We start from the raw sequence: 16,248 nt of genomic DNA, 5'->3' as shown, positions 1-16,248 counted from the left end.
AGCTTTGCCTTTCTCTTGCTGCAGAGTTGCTTCTACGGTTTTGGATCGATGCAGGCCGGGATGCAACGTCTTGTGCAGTCAATCACGGCCACAAAGCCCGTTTCTTTACTTGGGAGCTAGGCGTCCCACTCACTGCTGCCATCATTCGGTGTACAATGTTATAAAATCCCAGATCAATGAAACATCTGCCAGCCACACAAGGGAATCTAGAAGTACGACAGGGAGAAGCCATATCAACCAGTGCGTTAAGATGTGCCACTAATTGATGAGAAGCAAATCCAGAATACCAAAGGCTCATCAGTGCTAAGTCTACACGGCGCCTCATTCATACAGTGGACATGGAGCTCGCGCCAGTGTCGTCCTATGTCGACCTCTGTTCATGCCACGCTAACTACCGGCGATCAGGTCTACTACAAATGCGCCGGGTCAACTGGCGCGGTCCTATCTGTTGTGTCTATATAAGGATCAAAAGGAATTCAACAAGCAATACTTGTTGGGGAACGTAGTAATTTTAAAAATTTATCTACACACACAAGATCATGGTGATGCATAGCAACGAGAGGGGAGAGTGTCGTCCACGTACCCTCGTAGACCGTAAGCGAAAGCGTTATGAGAACGCGGTTGATGTAGTCGTACGTCTTCACGATCCGACTGATCCAAGTATCGAACGCACGACACCTCTGAGTTCAGCACACGTTCACCTCGGTGACGTCACACGAACTCACGATCCAGCAGAGCTCCACGGGAGAGTTCCGTCAGCATGATGGCGTGATGACGGTGATGATGATGCTACCGACGCAGGGCCTTGCCTAAGCACTGCTATGATATGACCGAGGTGGATTATGGTGGAGGGGGGCACCGCACACGGCTAAAAGATCAACTCATCAACTTGCGTGTCTCCATGGGGTGCCCTGATACGTCTCCAACGTATCTATAATTTATGAAGTATTCATGCTATTATATTATCCATCTTGGATGTTTAATGGGCTTTACTATGCACTTTTATATTATTTTTGGGACTAACCTATTAACCCAGAGCCCAGTGCCAGTTTCTGTTTTCCCCTTGTTTCAGTGTTTCGCAGAAAAAGAATATCAAACGGAGTCCAAACGGAATGAAACCTTCGGGAGCGTGATTTTTGGAATGAACGTGATCCAGGAGACTTGGAGTTGAAGTCAGGGAAGCTTTGAGGTGGCCACGAGGCAGGGAGGCGCGCCTGCCCCCTGGGCACGCCCCCACCCTCGTGGGCCCCTCGTGGCTCCCCTTACCGATTTGTTTCGCCTATATATATCCATATACCCTAAAAACTTTGGGGAACAGAATAGATCGGGAGTTCCGTCGCCGCAAGCCTCTGTAGCCACCAAAAACCCATCGGGACCCTGTTCCGGCACCCTGCCGGAGGGGGATCCCTCACCGGTGGCTATCTTCATCATCCCGGCGCTCTCCATGACGAGGAGGGACTAGTTCACCCTCGGGGCTGAGGGTATATACCAGTAGCTATGTGTTTGATCTCTCTCTCTCTCTCTCTCGTGTTCTTGAGGTGGTATGATCTTGATGTATCGCGAGCTTTGCTATTATAGTTGGATCTTATGATGTTTCTCCCCCTCTACTCTCTTGTAATGGATTGAGTTTTTCCTTTGTAGTTATCTTATCGGATTGAGTCTTTAAGGATTTGAGAACACTTGATGTATGTCTTGCCGTGCTTATCTGTGGTGACAATGGGATATCACGTGATCCATTTGATGTATGTTTTGGTGACCAACTTGCGGGTTCCGCCCATGAACCTATGCATAGGGGTTGACACACGTTTTCGTCTTGATTCTCCGGTACAAACTTTGGGGCACTCTTTGAAGTTCTTTGTGTTGGTTGAATAGATGAATCTGAGATTGTGTGATGCATATCGTATAATCATACCCATGGATACTTGAGGTGATGTTGGAGTATCTACGTGACATTAGGGTTTTGGTTGATATGTGTCTTAAGGGTTTATTCTAGTAAGAACTCTTGAGTAGATCGATCCGAAAGAATAACTTTGAGGTGGTTTCGTACCCTACAATAATCTCTTCGTTCGTTCTCCGCTATTAGTGACTTTGGAGTGACTCTTTGTTGCATGTTGAGGGATAGGTATATGATCCAGTTATGTTATTATTGCTGAGAGAACTTGCACTAGTGAAAGTATGAACCCTAGGCCTTGTTTCCTAGCATTGCAATACCGTTTACGCTCACTTTTATCACTTGCTACCTTGCTGTTTTTATATTTTCAGATTACAAAAACCTATATCTACCATCCATATTGCACTTGTATCACCATCTCTTCGCCGAACTAGTGCACCTATACAATTTACCATTGTATTGGGTGTGTTGGGGACACAAGAGACTCTTTGTTATTTGGTTGGAGGGTTGTTTGAGAGATACCATCTTCAACCTACGCCTCCCACGGATTGATAAACCTTAGGTCATCCACTTGAGGGAAATTTGCTACTGTCCTACAAACCTCTGCACTTGAAGGCCCAACAATGTCTACAAGAAGAAGGTTGTGTGGTAGACATCAAGCTCTTTTCTGGCGCCGTTGCCGGGGAGGTGAGTGCTTGAAGGTATATCTTTAGGTCTTGCAATCGAATCTTTTTGTTTCTTGTTTTATCACTAGTTAGTCAATAAAAGAACACTACAAAAAAATGGAATTAAGTTTGCCACATACGCTTCATCTTTTTAATATCTTTCCACTACAAAAAATACACTTCCGTGATGATACGTGTTTGTCACAGTAGGTCGCGTTTTTTTTCATGCATGTACATCCATGACAAATTTATGACAGAATCAAGATAGTCATACCTGTGCTGTCGTTGAAGTGTTCCATGACATTACCAAAATTATCATCACGGAAGTGTCCACTTCCATGATGATAAATCGCGCGTCACAAAAGTGCTTTCGTCAAGGGTGACCGACACGTGGCATCCACCGTAACGGAACGCCGTTAAGCTATCGGGTCCGGTTTTGGATCCGATAACCCGTTAACAGCCCCGACCAATGGGGATTTTCCACGTGTAAAATCATCATTGGCTGGAGGAAACACGTGTCGGCTCACCGTTGGGACAGATGTCATCCACTCATTGGACACAAAGCGCCTATGATACGTCGACATGTGGCACGGCCCAACAGAGTCCCATTCGTGTGAAAAGGCCGGCCCGTTTAACTTGGTCAAAAGGTGGCAGGCCGGCCCACGGCAAGCTTGTTAACGGCCTGTTCGCATATTGCCCATTTACGGCCCGCTATCCCAGAGCCCGTTTACGGCCTATCTGAATTAGGCCCAGTAGCGTCATCTGGGCCGTCCAATATAATTCCAGCCCGTTTTAACTTCTGGCCCATGTATGGCCCATGACGTCTTTCGGCCCATATGATGCCCTTAGTAACCCTCGGCCCCTTAACGGCCCGTGGTAAAACTGGCCCGTAATGAACAGTGTATCACTTTATACCCATTAACGGCCCATTATTCCATTGGGCCGTTTCTAGCCCATGATATCTTTCGGCCTTCTCAGGGCCCATTTAATCTTGGGCTCATTTCCAGCATTCGGTTACTTACGACCCGTTACTGTCATTTTCTGCTTGTGGGCCAAATTCAGCCCGTGGTTATAGTCGGCCCGTTTGCGGCCCGTTAATACGTTGGGCCGTCTTCATGTCGAAAAAAACCCGTTGGGCTGTTTTCATAGAGTTATCAAATACGGCCAATAAACGGCCAGTTATTGTCCACGAATAGTACGACCCATGATTGGCGAAATGATGATACGCCCCGTAGAAGGCCCATGGATCGTACGGCCCGTAAAAGGCCCATGGATCGTACGGCCCGTAGAAGGCCCATGGATCCTACGGCCCGTATAGAAGGCCAATGGATCCTATGGCCCATAGAAGGCCCATGGATCATACGGCCCGCAGGAGGCCCATGGTTACAACAGTCCGTGTGTTGCCATGATTATTAGAAAAACACAGAAAAAGAACTGCAGTGACTACAAGCAAACAACTAAACAAGACAATAAGGAAATAAATAAGCAAGCAATTAACGCTAGCCTATTACCGCTATTACACATATTACATCCACTGGGCATCAAAGTTCGCCACCAGTGCAAATATAGGGAACAAAGCAGCATATTACATACACTGGCCGTCAAAATTGGCCACCAGTGCAAATAAACGCGGTAGCAAAACAAGAGCATAACTGAAACAACTTCATAAGAGCGCAAGAAACATGGTATCCACCATGCTGGCAATAATCTTAGCAAGCTTATTAGCTTTGTCCTGTTTTGCGCTAAAATCCTCCAACGCTTGCTGTTGCACCAGAAAGTATGCATCTGAATGCTCCAGGGACTTCCGCAGTCCTTCCGCTTCTTCTCGCAGCACAGCTGATCGATGTCTTTCAGCTTATAGTTGAGAGTCAAGAAACTGAACTGATTCAGACAATGAGTTTGAATAGCTTGTGCAAGCGGTAGTGGCCAGTAACTCCAACACTAAACCAAGACAGGACTTTGGGGTTGTCTCACTGTCTTTGAGATAATCTTCCTTAGCTGTTTTATCAGCTTTGTTGGAGACCAACAAGGATGTGTCACTATCCTGAACCTTATCTGCATTACTTCCTTTACCATTGCTTAATAATGCACTCTTCCCCAATATTCTGTCAGCATTCTAAAATAAGAAACAAGCAGACACATAACAGTTTAGCATGTACTAGTATATGAAACTCATTTCGGTGAACCAGTTCATTAGTAAGGTGGAAAGGATTAAACTACCAAGTATTCTATTACCAAGTACTAGTACATAATAAAAGCATCAAACTAACATATGTCTATGTCCTATGGTCACTGCATTGTCTTGCCAAATCAAAATAGAGACACGGTTCAGATCATATCAGTTCAAGACAAAGCAGCAGTGAAAGAATACAAAGCGTGGGAAACTACACGGCACAACAAGATTTCAGATGGGTACCACGGGTCTACATGTACAACAACAGTATTGGCTCTGTTGTGATGCTAGTAATGTGCATGATATGAGAAGTCAACTGTATACACAATTGAAATTGAAATCAGCACAGCTATTGATAAGAGCAAGCCTGTTAAAGAAACATGCGTGAACATACCTGCTGTGCCATTGCAGTTTCGATTGGATCATTCAATTTAAAAATAAGTTTGTATGAGTAAATACAGTGATACAAGAGCAAAGCAGTATGCACAATAGCAATCATAGTTAAAAAGGGCGCGCCTAAGCGAGCGGGTAAGCGCGCCTAGGCTTTATGCGTTGGCGAAACGCATTGCGCATAACTACGCTTAATCTGTGCATAACTGCGCATAAGCATGCGCTTTGGTTAGTAAAGCGCAAGGCGGTGGCAAAACGCACAATTAGCGCCTAGCACTTTTTTGAACTATGATAGCAATGGAATCTTAAATTAGAACAGTTGTTCTTCAGGTTTAGGCACTTGTTCTACATGAACAGAGTACAGTAAGATGCAAGAATATCGTACTTAAAAATAGAAAATGAGCTCATAGACCTTACCACATTCTTGGTTTGGGACCAGTACAGAACAAGGCGTTCCCAGTCATCGTCCAGTAAATGTGTCTCAGGAGAACGTAAGGGAATTTGATGAGTTTCTTTGCCGGTGAAGTACGTTTTCTTCAGGTACTGATACTGCCACCAAGCATTCTTGAAGGTAGCGGAGGTATTAGCACAGGTTACCTCATCCTGAGTTTCCAAATCGGTCCTTCTCTATAGATAAAAATGGGAAAATTTGCTATATTATAACCATCATGGAGGTAGGATGTATGGGACAAAGCAAAGTAATTGCCATGAATAACATTACTTACACATAACTCCTGGAAAAACACCTGCAACTGGCATTTTCCTTCATCTTCAGTATAATATTTCCAAGATGGGAAGATACGCACATACGATTTAACAACATCACATGCGATAGATGCTAAACTACGACTAGCTGGTTGTGCTTCCTCCACAGGAATAGGCATACTAACTGGTGGAGTTGGGGTTCGCCGTGGTAGTACTGGCCCTTTGGGCACTGGAGCTGCCTTACTAACTGCTCTTGTTTGGGAGCTCTGTGGTGGAGATGGTGCTGTGTCAACAGTAACTGGGTTACTATCTGCTGGGGTTGGGGTTAGATTGGGTGAAGCTGGTTCTCTGTCCATCGCAGTAGGGGTACAATCTACGAGAGTTTGGGTTATGTGTGGTAGGGCTGGTTCTCGTGCATGTACAACCGGGGTGCTATCTCCACCAAGAGGTAGCACTGTTTTATTTGAAGACCGTGTTTTTAGTCCGCTAGATGCTGGCATCAGCCGCTCCAATTCAAATGGCTGATAAACAGGAAACATAGTTGAATGTACAAACATTGTATGAGAGACAAATGCAATAGATAGTGTGGAAAAAAGAGGGCATGAAATAGTTGACATGTATATTGTTTAACTAAAACGGATAGCATGACATAATTTCACATATATGGTGTCTATCTAAACTGGTTAGCATAGCATAACATAATTCAAAGATATGATGAATAACTAAACATGATCGCATGACATAATTCACCTACATGTTATCTAAGTAATCAGGATCGCATCATTTAATTCACATATGTGATTTATATGCTAAACAGAGGCCATTAGATATGATGTCTGAACTAAGAACATGGTGTTGAATATTGTGTATATGATGTCTAATCTATGCAATGCAAGACACCATATGCATGATATGAGCAGTATAACCATGCCAAGTTAGAGCATACACCTCGGTGGGGGAATAGGACTAGTCATCTGTCTCTGAATCCATCTTTGAGGAGCTATCGGGACCCAACAAGAGATCTGCTTCGACAGGTAGCACTGTCTGCTCAGAAGGCCTTGTTTCCACTCCAGATTTTTCAATCTCCCACCCAAATGGCTGATTCACAGGAAGAGTAGTTTAATGTACAAACATTGTCGACAAATGGAAATGTAATGAAGAAAAGGATGGGCAAGATATCATTCAAATATATGATGCCTGGTTAAACAGGATGGCATTGCACATTTCACGTATATTATGGCTGGCTAAAATACATGAGACTGCACAATTCCCATATATGATATAGAAACTAAACAGGTGGCATTACAGAACATGTCTAAACTAAGCTGATGACATATATGATTTCAAAAGTAGGCACTGCAAGGAAACATATGCATGATATGACTAACATCATCATGCCAAGGTAGAGCAAACACCTTGGGGGGGGGGGGTAAATAGGAGTGGTCAGCGGCGTCTGAATCTGCCTCAGAACAAATAGCTTCCTCTGGATTACAATCTGGAGAGGGGTGGGGAGGGTTTGCCATTGAACCCACCATGGAGCGATGTCTGCATGACATTGTATTGCCGCGCAAAACTCTTCTCTTTTTCTCTACATGTTCAGCATGACTGTGTACAATATCTGACATGCATACGAAAAAAATATGGTGAGATTATGTAAGGAGAGCATGCAGAAATTTAGAGTGATGGTAACAACCAGTGGATGGATCCAAAAATAATGATAGCAGGCTGATGATTGCTTTAATTTAATAAAAAGACAGATGATGATTGCTTTACTATTTGTTTCCCACCCAAGATGAACAACATAGGCATACCCTAGGTGAACCAGATATTAGATAGAGATACTATTCATTGCTTCCTTGATATGTGCCCCATAACTAATTTAGAACTCAAGTTTGAACATTAATTTGGAATCTGAATGTTACCGTCGAAACTGAACGCAATGGTAGCAGAGAGGCACTTGACATGTAGTTTAGGGAGGGCCTTCAGTTCATCTTAAACCTGCATCCCCTGAGCCACCAGCCACCACCGGCCGAACCGCCGGCCCCAGCGCCGCCTCGCCGCCCCGGCCCCACCGCCGGTCCGCCGCCGCCCCGGCTAGCCCTATAGGCCCCCCGCCCCCACCCTGAACCCTAAGATAGATAGTGGGGTACCTCTTCGGCGAGCCCCCGTCCCTGCTGCGGGTGGTTCTTCCTTTACTCCGGCGCCCCCCACCCCCTGAAAATCGACTCACCCAAAAGTCGATTCAGTCGACTGAAGTGTAGCTAAATCGGAGCAGAGCAGCAGCACGAGCGAGGGGGAGAGCAGCAGCAGCAGCGCGAGCGAGCAAGAGCCGGAGCAGCAGCAGCAGTGCGAGCGAGCGAGCGAGAGCCGGAGCAGCAGCAGCAGTGCGAGCGAGCGAGCGAGAGCCGGAGCAGCAGCAACAGGTCCGGCTGGTATGGACGCCGCCGCCGAAGGGGCCTCGCACTGGGGGAGAGCCGCCGTGGAGATGTCACCCGCGGCGCCGGCTTCAAGGTAGCCGCTCCATGGGGGTGCGGGATGGAGCACCGTCGGCGCCGGGAGGTCGAGCTAAGGAGAAGGTGCGATGCGATGAGTGTACAACCTCTTTGGTGGCGCCGAGTAGGCCTCGGCTTCGTCCGAGGAGTCGGTGAGGATGCTGCGGTTCCGGTGGAGCAGGTTAAGGCGGCGTTGTGGGGATGGAGCAGCCGCGATAAACGAGGCGATCGTCGGAGCAGCTCCTTGGAGGTGGAGGACGGGGCGGCTGAACCAGCGGGACGACGAGATGGACAACGGATCCTCATTCGGGGAGGTAGACGAGGGACGTCGAGCTGTTGCGGTGGACGACGTCGTCGGGGAAGAGGCTCCGGCTGGGCAGCGGTGAGGTGGCGGACGGAGGAGGGTGGGGTTTCGCGGCTGGAGCGGAGAGGTTATGGCGGCCTGGGATTTCGAATGGCAAAAAGGAGGCGATGGGAGGGGGTGAACCATGACTTAGGGACGCGCTTGTCCAAAATGTAGGGTGTGTTACAAAAGTACCCCGCACTGATTTGAACTAGCGGCCCTTTCGGCTCAGGGTTAGAAGGGGGATTTCGCGTGTCGAGATTTGGCAGCTGGAGGGAGTTTTCGCGCGCGTTGTAATTTCAGGATGGCAAGGCGCGGGTTGTGAAGGCGCCAGTTTTGGGAGCACGATATCTGAATTTTCGGGATATAACAAGGCGCGGGTTGAATTTTAGGGACAAGCCTAACGTGTAATATTGTACTTGTACGTACCAAATCAATTCGCACTTCCCTCAACCAAAAAGAAAACGAAAAAAATAAAACTATTCACACCACACAAAGAGAGTCTTGCCCCGTTTTACTATAAAAATGCTATTTAAAGCTAGTCATACCAACAATTTAGTGCAATTAAATGCTATTCGGTAGTATGAATCCATGTTATGTCCAATTAAATTTTTTCGCTTGCTGTATAATGCATGTAACCTACTCATACCAACATTTTAGTGCATTCCAAATGTCTATACTACCGCTGCAATTCGAACTGAATTTGAATTCGTTTCTTTATTACAATAACAAATCTACAATCATGATTGTTGCCAACTTCAACCATCATTCGTGTATTACCTTAATAACACACCACATGATTACTATAGAGATAGATATGAACTATGTGTACTACATGAACTCGAATTCTATTTTTTGAATACACTTGATGTTGATTCCAAATAATAGTACATTTGATGTACTAACTATATATTCATAATCTAAACCATGTTCCATACGTGTACACCGTGTTTATCACACATAGTATAGTGCCCCGCCCCCTACATTATGACAAGTATTTAGACCTGAGCTGCAAAAGCCACACATTAGCCCAAATTATGATCAATGTTCTATATGTTATACGTAGTACTAGCAAGATGCCCATGCGTTCCACAGAACATCAACATGATCAAGGGGAGGCCTAATTTGCAAATATGGAGAGGGGTGTGGGTATCTTTTTTCAAAATTTCCATAGTTTCCTTCCTATCCGTCAGATATAAATCGGACGGCCTATATTGCAGGATGGCACCATCATCAACAACTCCGTTTTTTATAAGAGTAGAGATAAAATATATTATATGTAGTATAACATGTTCATAACCACACCATGTGTATCACCGTTATATATATTCACACATGCGTCGGTTTAAAACACTATGATACATTCTTCAAATATCCGAATTCGCTTTTTATAATGAAGTATGATCTCTATTCGTCTTTTACACCCACACAATCCTCTTATCTTTGTAGCTAGCTAGCACTAACTTTCTCTCGTGCATGCAGACGCCCGCATCCCTCTAACCCTCCCTCAGCATTCTCTAGCTCCATCGCGCAAATTCGTCTTTTCACTTTAGGTCGTTCACCCACGGTGTGTGTAGGCCCCCAACTCCTTCTTTACGACACACATTGATCGATATGCTCTCTAGCCAGGTGTGCTTAGCACAAAACACAAGCTTCCCCTCTTCTCTTATCACCGTCCATGCCTCACTCCCACCACTCTTTTCATCGATCTCGTACTCACACACTTCTCCCCCCTTGATATAGTATGACTCTCGGACCACCTCCTAGATGCATCCCTCTCTCTCTATCCTTCTCCCCGTGCCTCATTTGCTTCTAACACACACATGCATGTATACCGATCGATCTCCCAACATATACCTAGGTCGACTTTAACTATTCCCCCCCATCGATCGACGTACCTCACAAGTTATGTCTCTCCTTTCTCTGACAAAGGACGATTGATCTTCCTATGTAGTTATGTCTGCTTACCACATCCATATCGCCCCCCATCATTCGTGCATGCCTCCTGACCCGTCTCTCACATGCACGTGCACAGACAGGCAGCCATCCCCTCTCTTATTGATATTGCAGGCGTGCCCTCCGGTTGTCTAGCAATCCTATCCCACCATTTGTTAGAAGCAACTCCACTACCACCCCCTCCAACACTCTAGCTCTGTCTCTCTCCCAACCTTATTTCTCTCCTGCACATATGCATGGATGCCGAGCGATCTCCCTTAATACATGAGGTAGATCGATATCCCTTAATACATGTGGTAGGCCTCTCTCCTCCTCCACACATATACCAACCATTGTACCTCTATAGTTAATTAGGCCTCCCTCCCCCCCACCACACACCGATAGTCGAGAGCTGTAGGTAGGTATCCATGCCACAGAGACAAACCACACCTGTCCCCTCTCTCGTTCTAGTAGGCCATCCACTCTATATCTTTGACGTGGGCACACACAAATTCGATGGCACTCTTTATCGACCGCGCGCGCACACACACACATCATCCCTCTCTTCGATTCTATGGACACCTCAAGTCGATGATACCTCCACTGTCTTCTCGTGGATCGCCCCCTCTATATATATGATATATCCAGGACTCTATTTCACACACATTGCATATGTTACATTTTTTGATTGACCCCCCCCCTAAAAAAACTCTCATGAACCCACACACTATATCTCTCTACGTTTGTATCTCTCTCACACAACCCCACGTAGGTGGTGTACGTATACAAGAAGAGAATAGGTGCACCGTGCACGTACTCACCCTTCGTGCCCAGCCACACCCGCGCGGGTACACGGTGGAGCTCATTTCTGTACGAAATGGCAGCCCACGTGCTAATTTGAACGCGTGTAGCGGTTGTTTACCTACGGAGGTCGTGTACCACGCGTGCACGAAACAAAGTTTGACTTGATGCGTTGGCGCGTTATTTTTAAATAAAGTTATATCGCTCAATGGCACGTACACAGAATATAAACCGATTTTTATGGAGAAAAAGGTAGTCCGCTCCACTATATACAATGGAGCCTGCCTGCCTGGTTTGTCTCTCTTCAGAGTATCTCACACAAGGCTGCAGTGGCCTCTCTCTCTCTCTCACCGTTGGTCACTAATCCGGACGCATCCCGTCCGCCGGCGGAAAGGGAGGACGTGCATCGTTTCTCCGTTCGACGGCGTCGAGGCAGCACGTCCCGATCTGCGGTACACACCGTTCTCTCTGACCAAGCTCCGGCGCGGTAGGGCCTACGTCACCTGCTCGCTGCCGCAGTATGGGCAGATTCCGCCCGCCGCCGCTCACCTAGTTACATCCCGATGACCTCCAGGTATCCCCTCCGGCCTTGCTCCACTGCCCGTCTTCCCACGTCGCTGCATGTGGATCTTCCATGGTTCTTTGCACAAAACGTAGCTCTTCCGGCGTACTTTCCATATTGCAATCTCGTCCTCACACCGTTTTAGACAAACACAACCGTGTTGTTATCTTCCCTTAGGACAAGGAATATGCTTCTTTTTTGTCATCGCAACTGTCATCAACAATATTTTTCTTTTTACAAATTTCAAATGTGCATATTTTAGAGTGTAGATTCACTCATTTTGCTTCGTATGTGTACTCCCTCCGTTCCTAAATATTTGTCTTTCTAGAGATTTCAACAAGTGACTACATATGGAGCAAAATGAGTGAATCTACACTCTAAAATATGTCTATATACATCCGTATGTAGTAGTCCATTTGAATCTCTAAAAAGACAAATATTTGAGTAGTCACTCGTTGAAATCTCTAGAAAGACAAATACTCCGGAGTATATTTAAGAACCGAGGGGGTAGTGCACAGCCGCATGGGAGACTCAGACCGGTCGTTGCGCCGCATTAGTAGTGAATAATGAGCAGTCAAATCATAAGCCCCACCTTTCCCACTGTAAGTTGCTCGGAAGAAGCAACCATCAATACGCTCTTCTTTGAATCCGCTCATACTACTCCATCTGTCACTGTTTATAGAGTGCGCTTCAGAAAAAGAGAAAATCTCTGGGACCAAGGCGACTAGCGGTCGGCCTGAAAAATAGCATTGGTAGTTATAGCACGGCGTCTATTACTAGAGGAAATAATGCGTACACACATGCATGCAGTGCTTCCACCCCGGGTAGACACATGCATGCACGTACTCCACTCTATAGTACTACATCGAGAGAAAATTGCGGTTACCACGCCCTAATTAATTGAGCATTAAACCAAACGCGTCTAAAGTCTCTCTGGTGGTGGAAATGCATTGAGAGAAATGCATCATAATGAAGCGTGCCCTGTAAACTGTGACGGAGGGAGGAGTAGTATGAAGGTGCAAAACCAAGTACGCGTATGGCCAGTCGGTCAACGCACCTCGTCTTGGCATATCATTGACATGTGGGACCGGAGTGTGAGCAAACCAATCTCAATTGACGGCAAAATGGCCAACCCGCCGTTCCTTGAGAGAGACAAGGAGCGAGAACACCCAGACGGGCTCGCACGGAGGCCAAGATATATTCGAGCATGGTTGATCGATATCATCATTACATGTATGGCTGCCATTTTCCGCCCTTCTCCGGAATAAATGTGTACTTTATCAAAGATTAAGAAAAATAAGAGTACAGAGGCACCACCATGCGGTTCTAGTAGTAGTACTACTCGTACTACTAAACCTTGCGCTTGGCTCTTCGCCTCTTCGTGAAGTCGAACAATGATGGTACTCCGCATGTTCGGTACTATAGTGTATGCCTCTGGCAATCTGACACCGAATGAACTGATGCATGTCCACCGCCTGGGCGAGGTACGTTGCATTAGTCAAAAGGCGTAAGCGAGCTTCACCTTATCCTGCAAGCTTCTCCTCGTTCTGCGAGTTGACGGGACATACCAACAAGTAGTGCTAGTCCATACTCAATCCTTTCCGGTTAATATGGCTTAATATTTTTTGCGGGTAAATGAGAGAGCTTTATTCATATATAAGCATTCTTAGGACGATCAGCCAAGACACCGGTCACTAGGAAGCGAGGTACCCCGCAAAAAAAGAAGTTGGAAGCGAGGTGTTTCATCAAGCCAGCTCTCGGCCACATTCAAAGTGCAGCAAGCATGGTTCGCACAAAGATGCACCGCAAGGTTTGCTGACCTGTTTACATGCTGAATAACAAAAAAGAGAGGAAATATTACCGAGCTCTCCTATTTGTAACAGGATATGAGCCAGAATTAAGCGAGAATTGTGGCGAGTGTTCCATGCAATCAACTTCCATTATCACATGCGAGAACCCTCGAAGAGAACCAAATGTGTTGAAGATTGATTTATCACATTTTAAAAATATAATAAGAGTGCAGACGCTCCTCCATCCGGTTCCTAGTACTAGTATAGTACCTCTATAGACTATAGTAGTAGTACTAGTAAACTTTGCGCTTGGTTGTTCGCTTCTTCGGGAAGTGCAACAATAATAGTACTAGTATAGTGTATGCTTCTGGCAATCTGACACCGAATTAACTGTTGCACGTCCACCGCCTGAGCGAAGGATAGCTTGCATTAGTCAAAAGTTTCTCCATGTCCTGCGAGCCACCGCGCGCAAGCTTCTCCCGTCCTGCAAGCTTCTCCTCGTTCAACAAGTTGACGGGACACAATGAAGTAATGCTAGTCCATACTGCCTCCTCTCCGGTTAATATGGCTTAATTTCAAACAAGATAAATACACTGTCTGTCACTGTATATTTGTAAAAATACGGTCAGTGGACTTCATAAAACGCTCATTGCGCTCAATATATACATTTTCCGGTGTTTATACGGTCACTAGCTCACCCTGGCTGAGTATGTGTGTGCATGCACGTGTAGGTTGAGCACTTGAGCGTGACCGTGTGTGTTCCGTCGTGTGCTCGGACATGCATGCATTAGGGCGTCACGCGCGTTTTTGCGTCCATGTGTACGTGTGACTGTTGCATACACGTAGGGGGAGTATGTGTAGGGGCCACTAAAGGAGGAGTCAAATCACACAGTAAGTTAGTCGGAAGAAGCAACCATCATTTCACTCTTCAATGACACGTACGCAATATAAAATGGTTGATATGGAGAGAAAAAGAAAACCACTATATATACACTAGCAGGAGCCTAAGCTACAAGCCTGCTTGCTTGGGTTGCTCTCTTCATAAGCATCGAACGACGGTGGCCACACCGCTGGTCACATATCCGGCCTGATCCCGCAGCTGGGGGAAGGGAACAATGTTCTGCGTAGATGCAGTCGACATCGGCGAGGGAGAAAATCCATAGTCGGTGCGTCCCAATCGGGGGTCACCGCGGTATGGGCCGATGCCGCGTCCCAACCGCCCTTCTAGCTACAGCCCGACGCCCGTTTCGAAAATATTAGTGCATGTCAACAAAAATTATACTCCCTCCGTCCGGAAATACTCGTCGGAGGAATGGATGTATCTAGACGTATTTTAGTTCTAGATACATTCATTTTTATGCATTTCTCCGACAAGTATTTCCGGACAGAGGGAGTACTAGTATCGCTGTTCCGTTTCAAAAAAAAGCATATAAGCTGTTACTTCTTACCCAAAGGATCTTTATATCCAACAGACACAAAATATCCATTCGACTGTTCGAAATTACTTTCACTGCTGATCTGATGTCGAGGTAATTGCTGCATCGCCACCAAAACCCACCATCTCTTAAGCTAAAGTAGACCGAGCTAACCCATATATTAGCATATTACTAAGATAAACAGAAGGCACTGTAGAATCATTTAGGACGTGAGCTTGTCAATCTGAATGTGGAGGGACACCAGCTTAGCCTCGGCCAGCAGCTTGGGCAAAACTGTGAAGAAGGTCAGCTCCTGCACGGCTACGTCGCTGGGATCCCTACTGCTTGTCACCTCCATTTCCACCTTGACGGCATCGGTCCTGCCTTTGGGCTCCGCCGGCGGACCGTTCGCCCACAGCTTGGCCACGTAGTGCGGTAGTGGGGACGCCCCCGCTCTGATGCAGACGACCGACACGGCGATAGGCGCGCCGATGTCGAGCATGCCGTCGACCAAGAAAAACGCGCGGCCGTCCTCCTCCGCGAACAGCAAGAGCCGTGGCTCCGACAGTGGCACTTGCAGCTGGAGCGCCTTGCCGTACTGGATCCTGTGCACGGGCATGGGATGCACGGTGCTGATGTGGTGGGAGAGCCACGGCGACGGGCCTTCGTAGCCACAGACGGGCACGGGGCATTTGCAGGGCGCGAGCGGACACACGCTCTGGTGATCGGCGAGCTTGTGGTAAGTGACGTAGAGCCCACAACCTTCGTGCGGGCACTCCACCCTCACCGAGGAGAGGACGGCGTCCACTTCCGTGTTCCGCACGTCGAAGCCACTGCCGCGCTCGCACTTCTGGCACTGCCGCTGGTTCCCCGGGCGCTCGACGCGGCAGTCCGCGCAAGCCAGGTGCCCTCCCTTGCACTGCACAAATCAATCAAACAACACATCAATCAAGAAACCTGCACCTTGCTCGATCATCTGAACAGACGAGGTGTATTCGAACCTCAGACACTGGAGGCTTCAAGGGGCAGAGGCACAAGGGGCAGTGGAGCAAGGTGAGGTCCATCGAGACCATAGAGAGCTCCATC

The sequence above is a fragment of the Aegilops tauschii genome, chromosome 1 (assembly GCF_002575655.3).
Source record: "Aegilops tauschii subsp. strangulata cultivar AL8/78 chromosome 1, Aet v6.0, whole genome shotgun sequence".
NCBI lineage: Eukaryota > Viridiplantae > Streptophyta > Magnoliopsida > Poales > Poaceae > Aegilops > Aegilops tauschii.
This window is presented reverse-complemented; position numbering follows the sequence as displayed.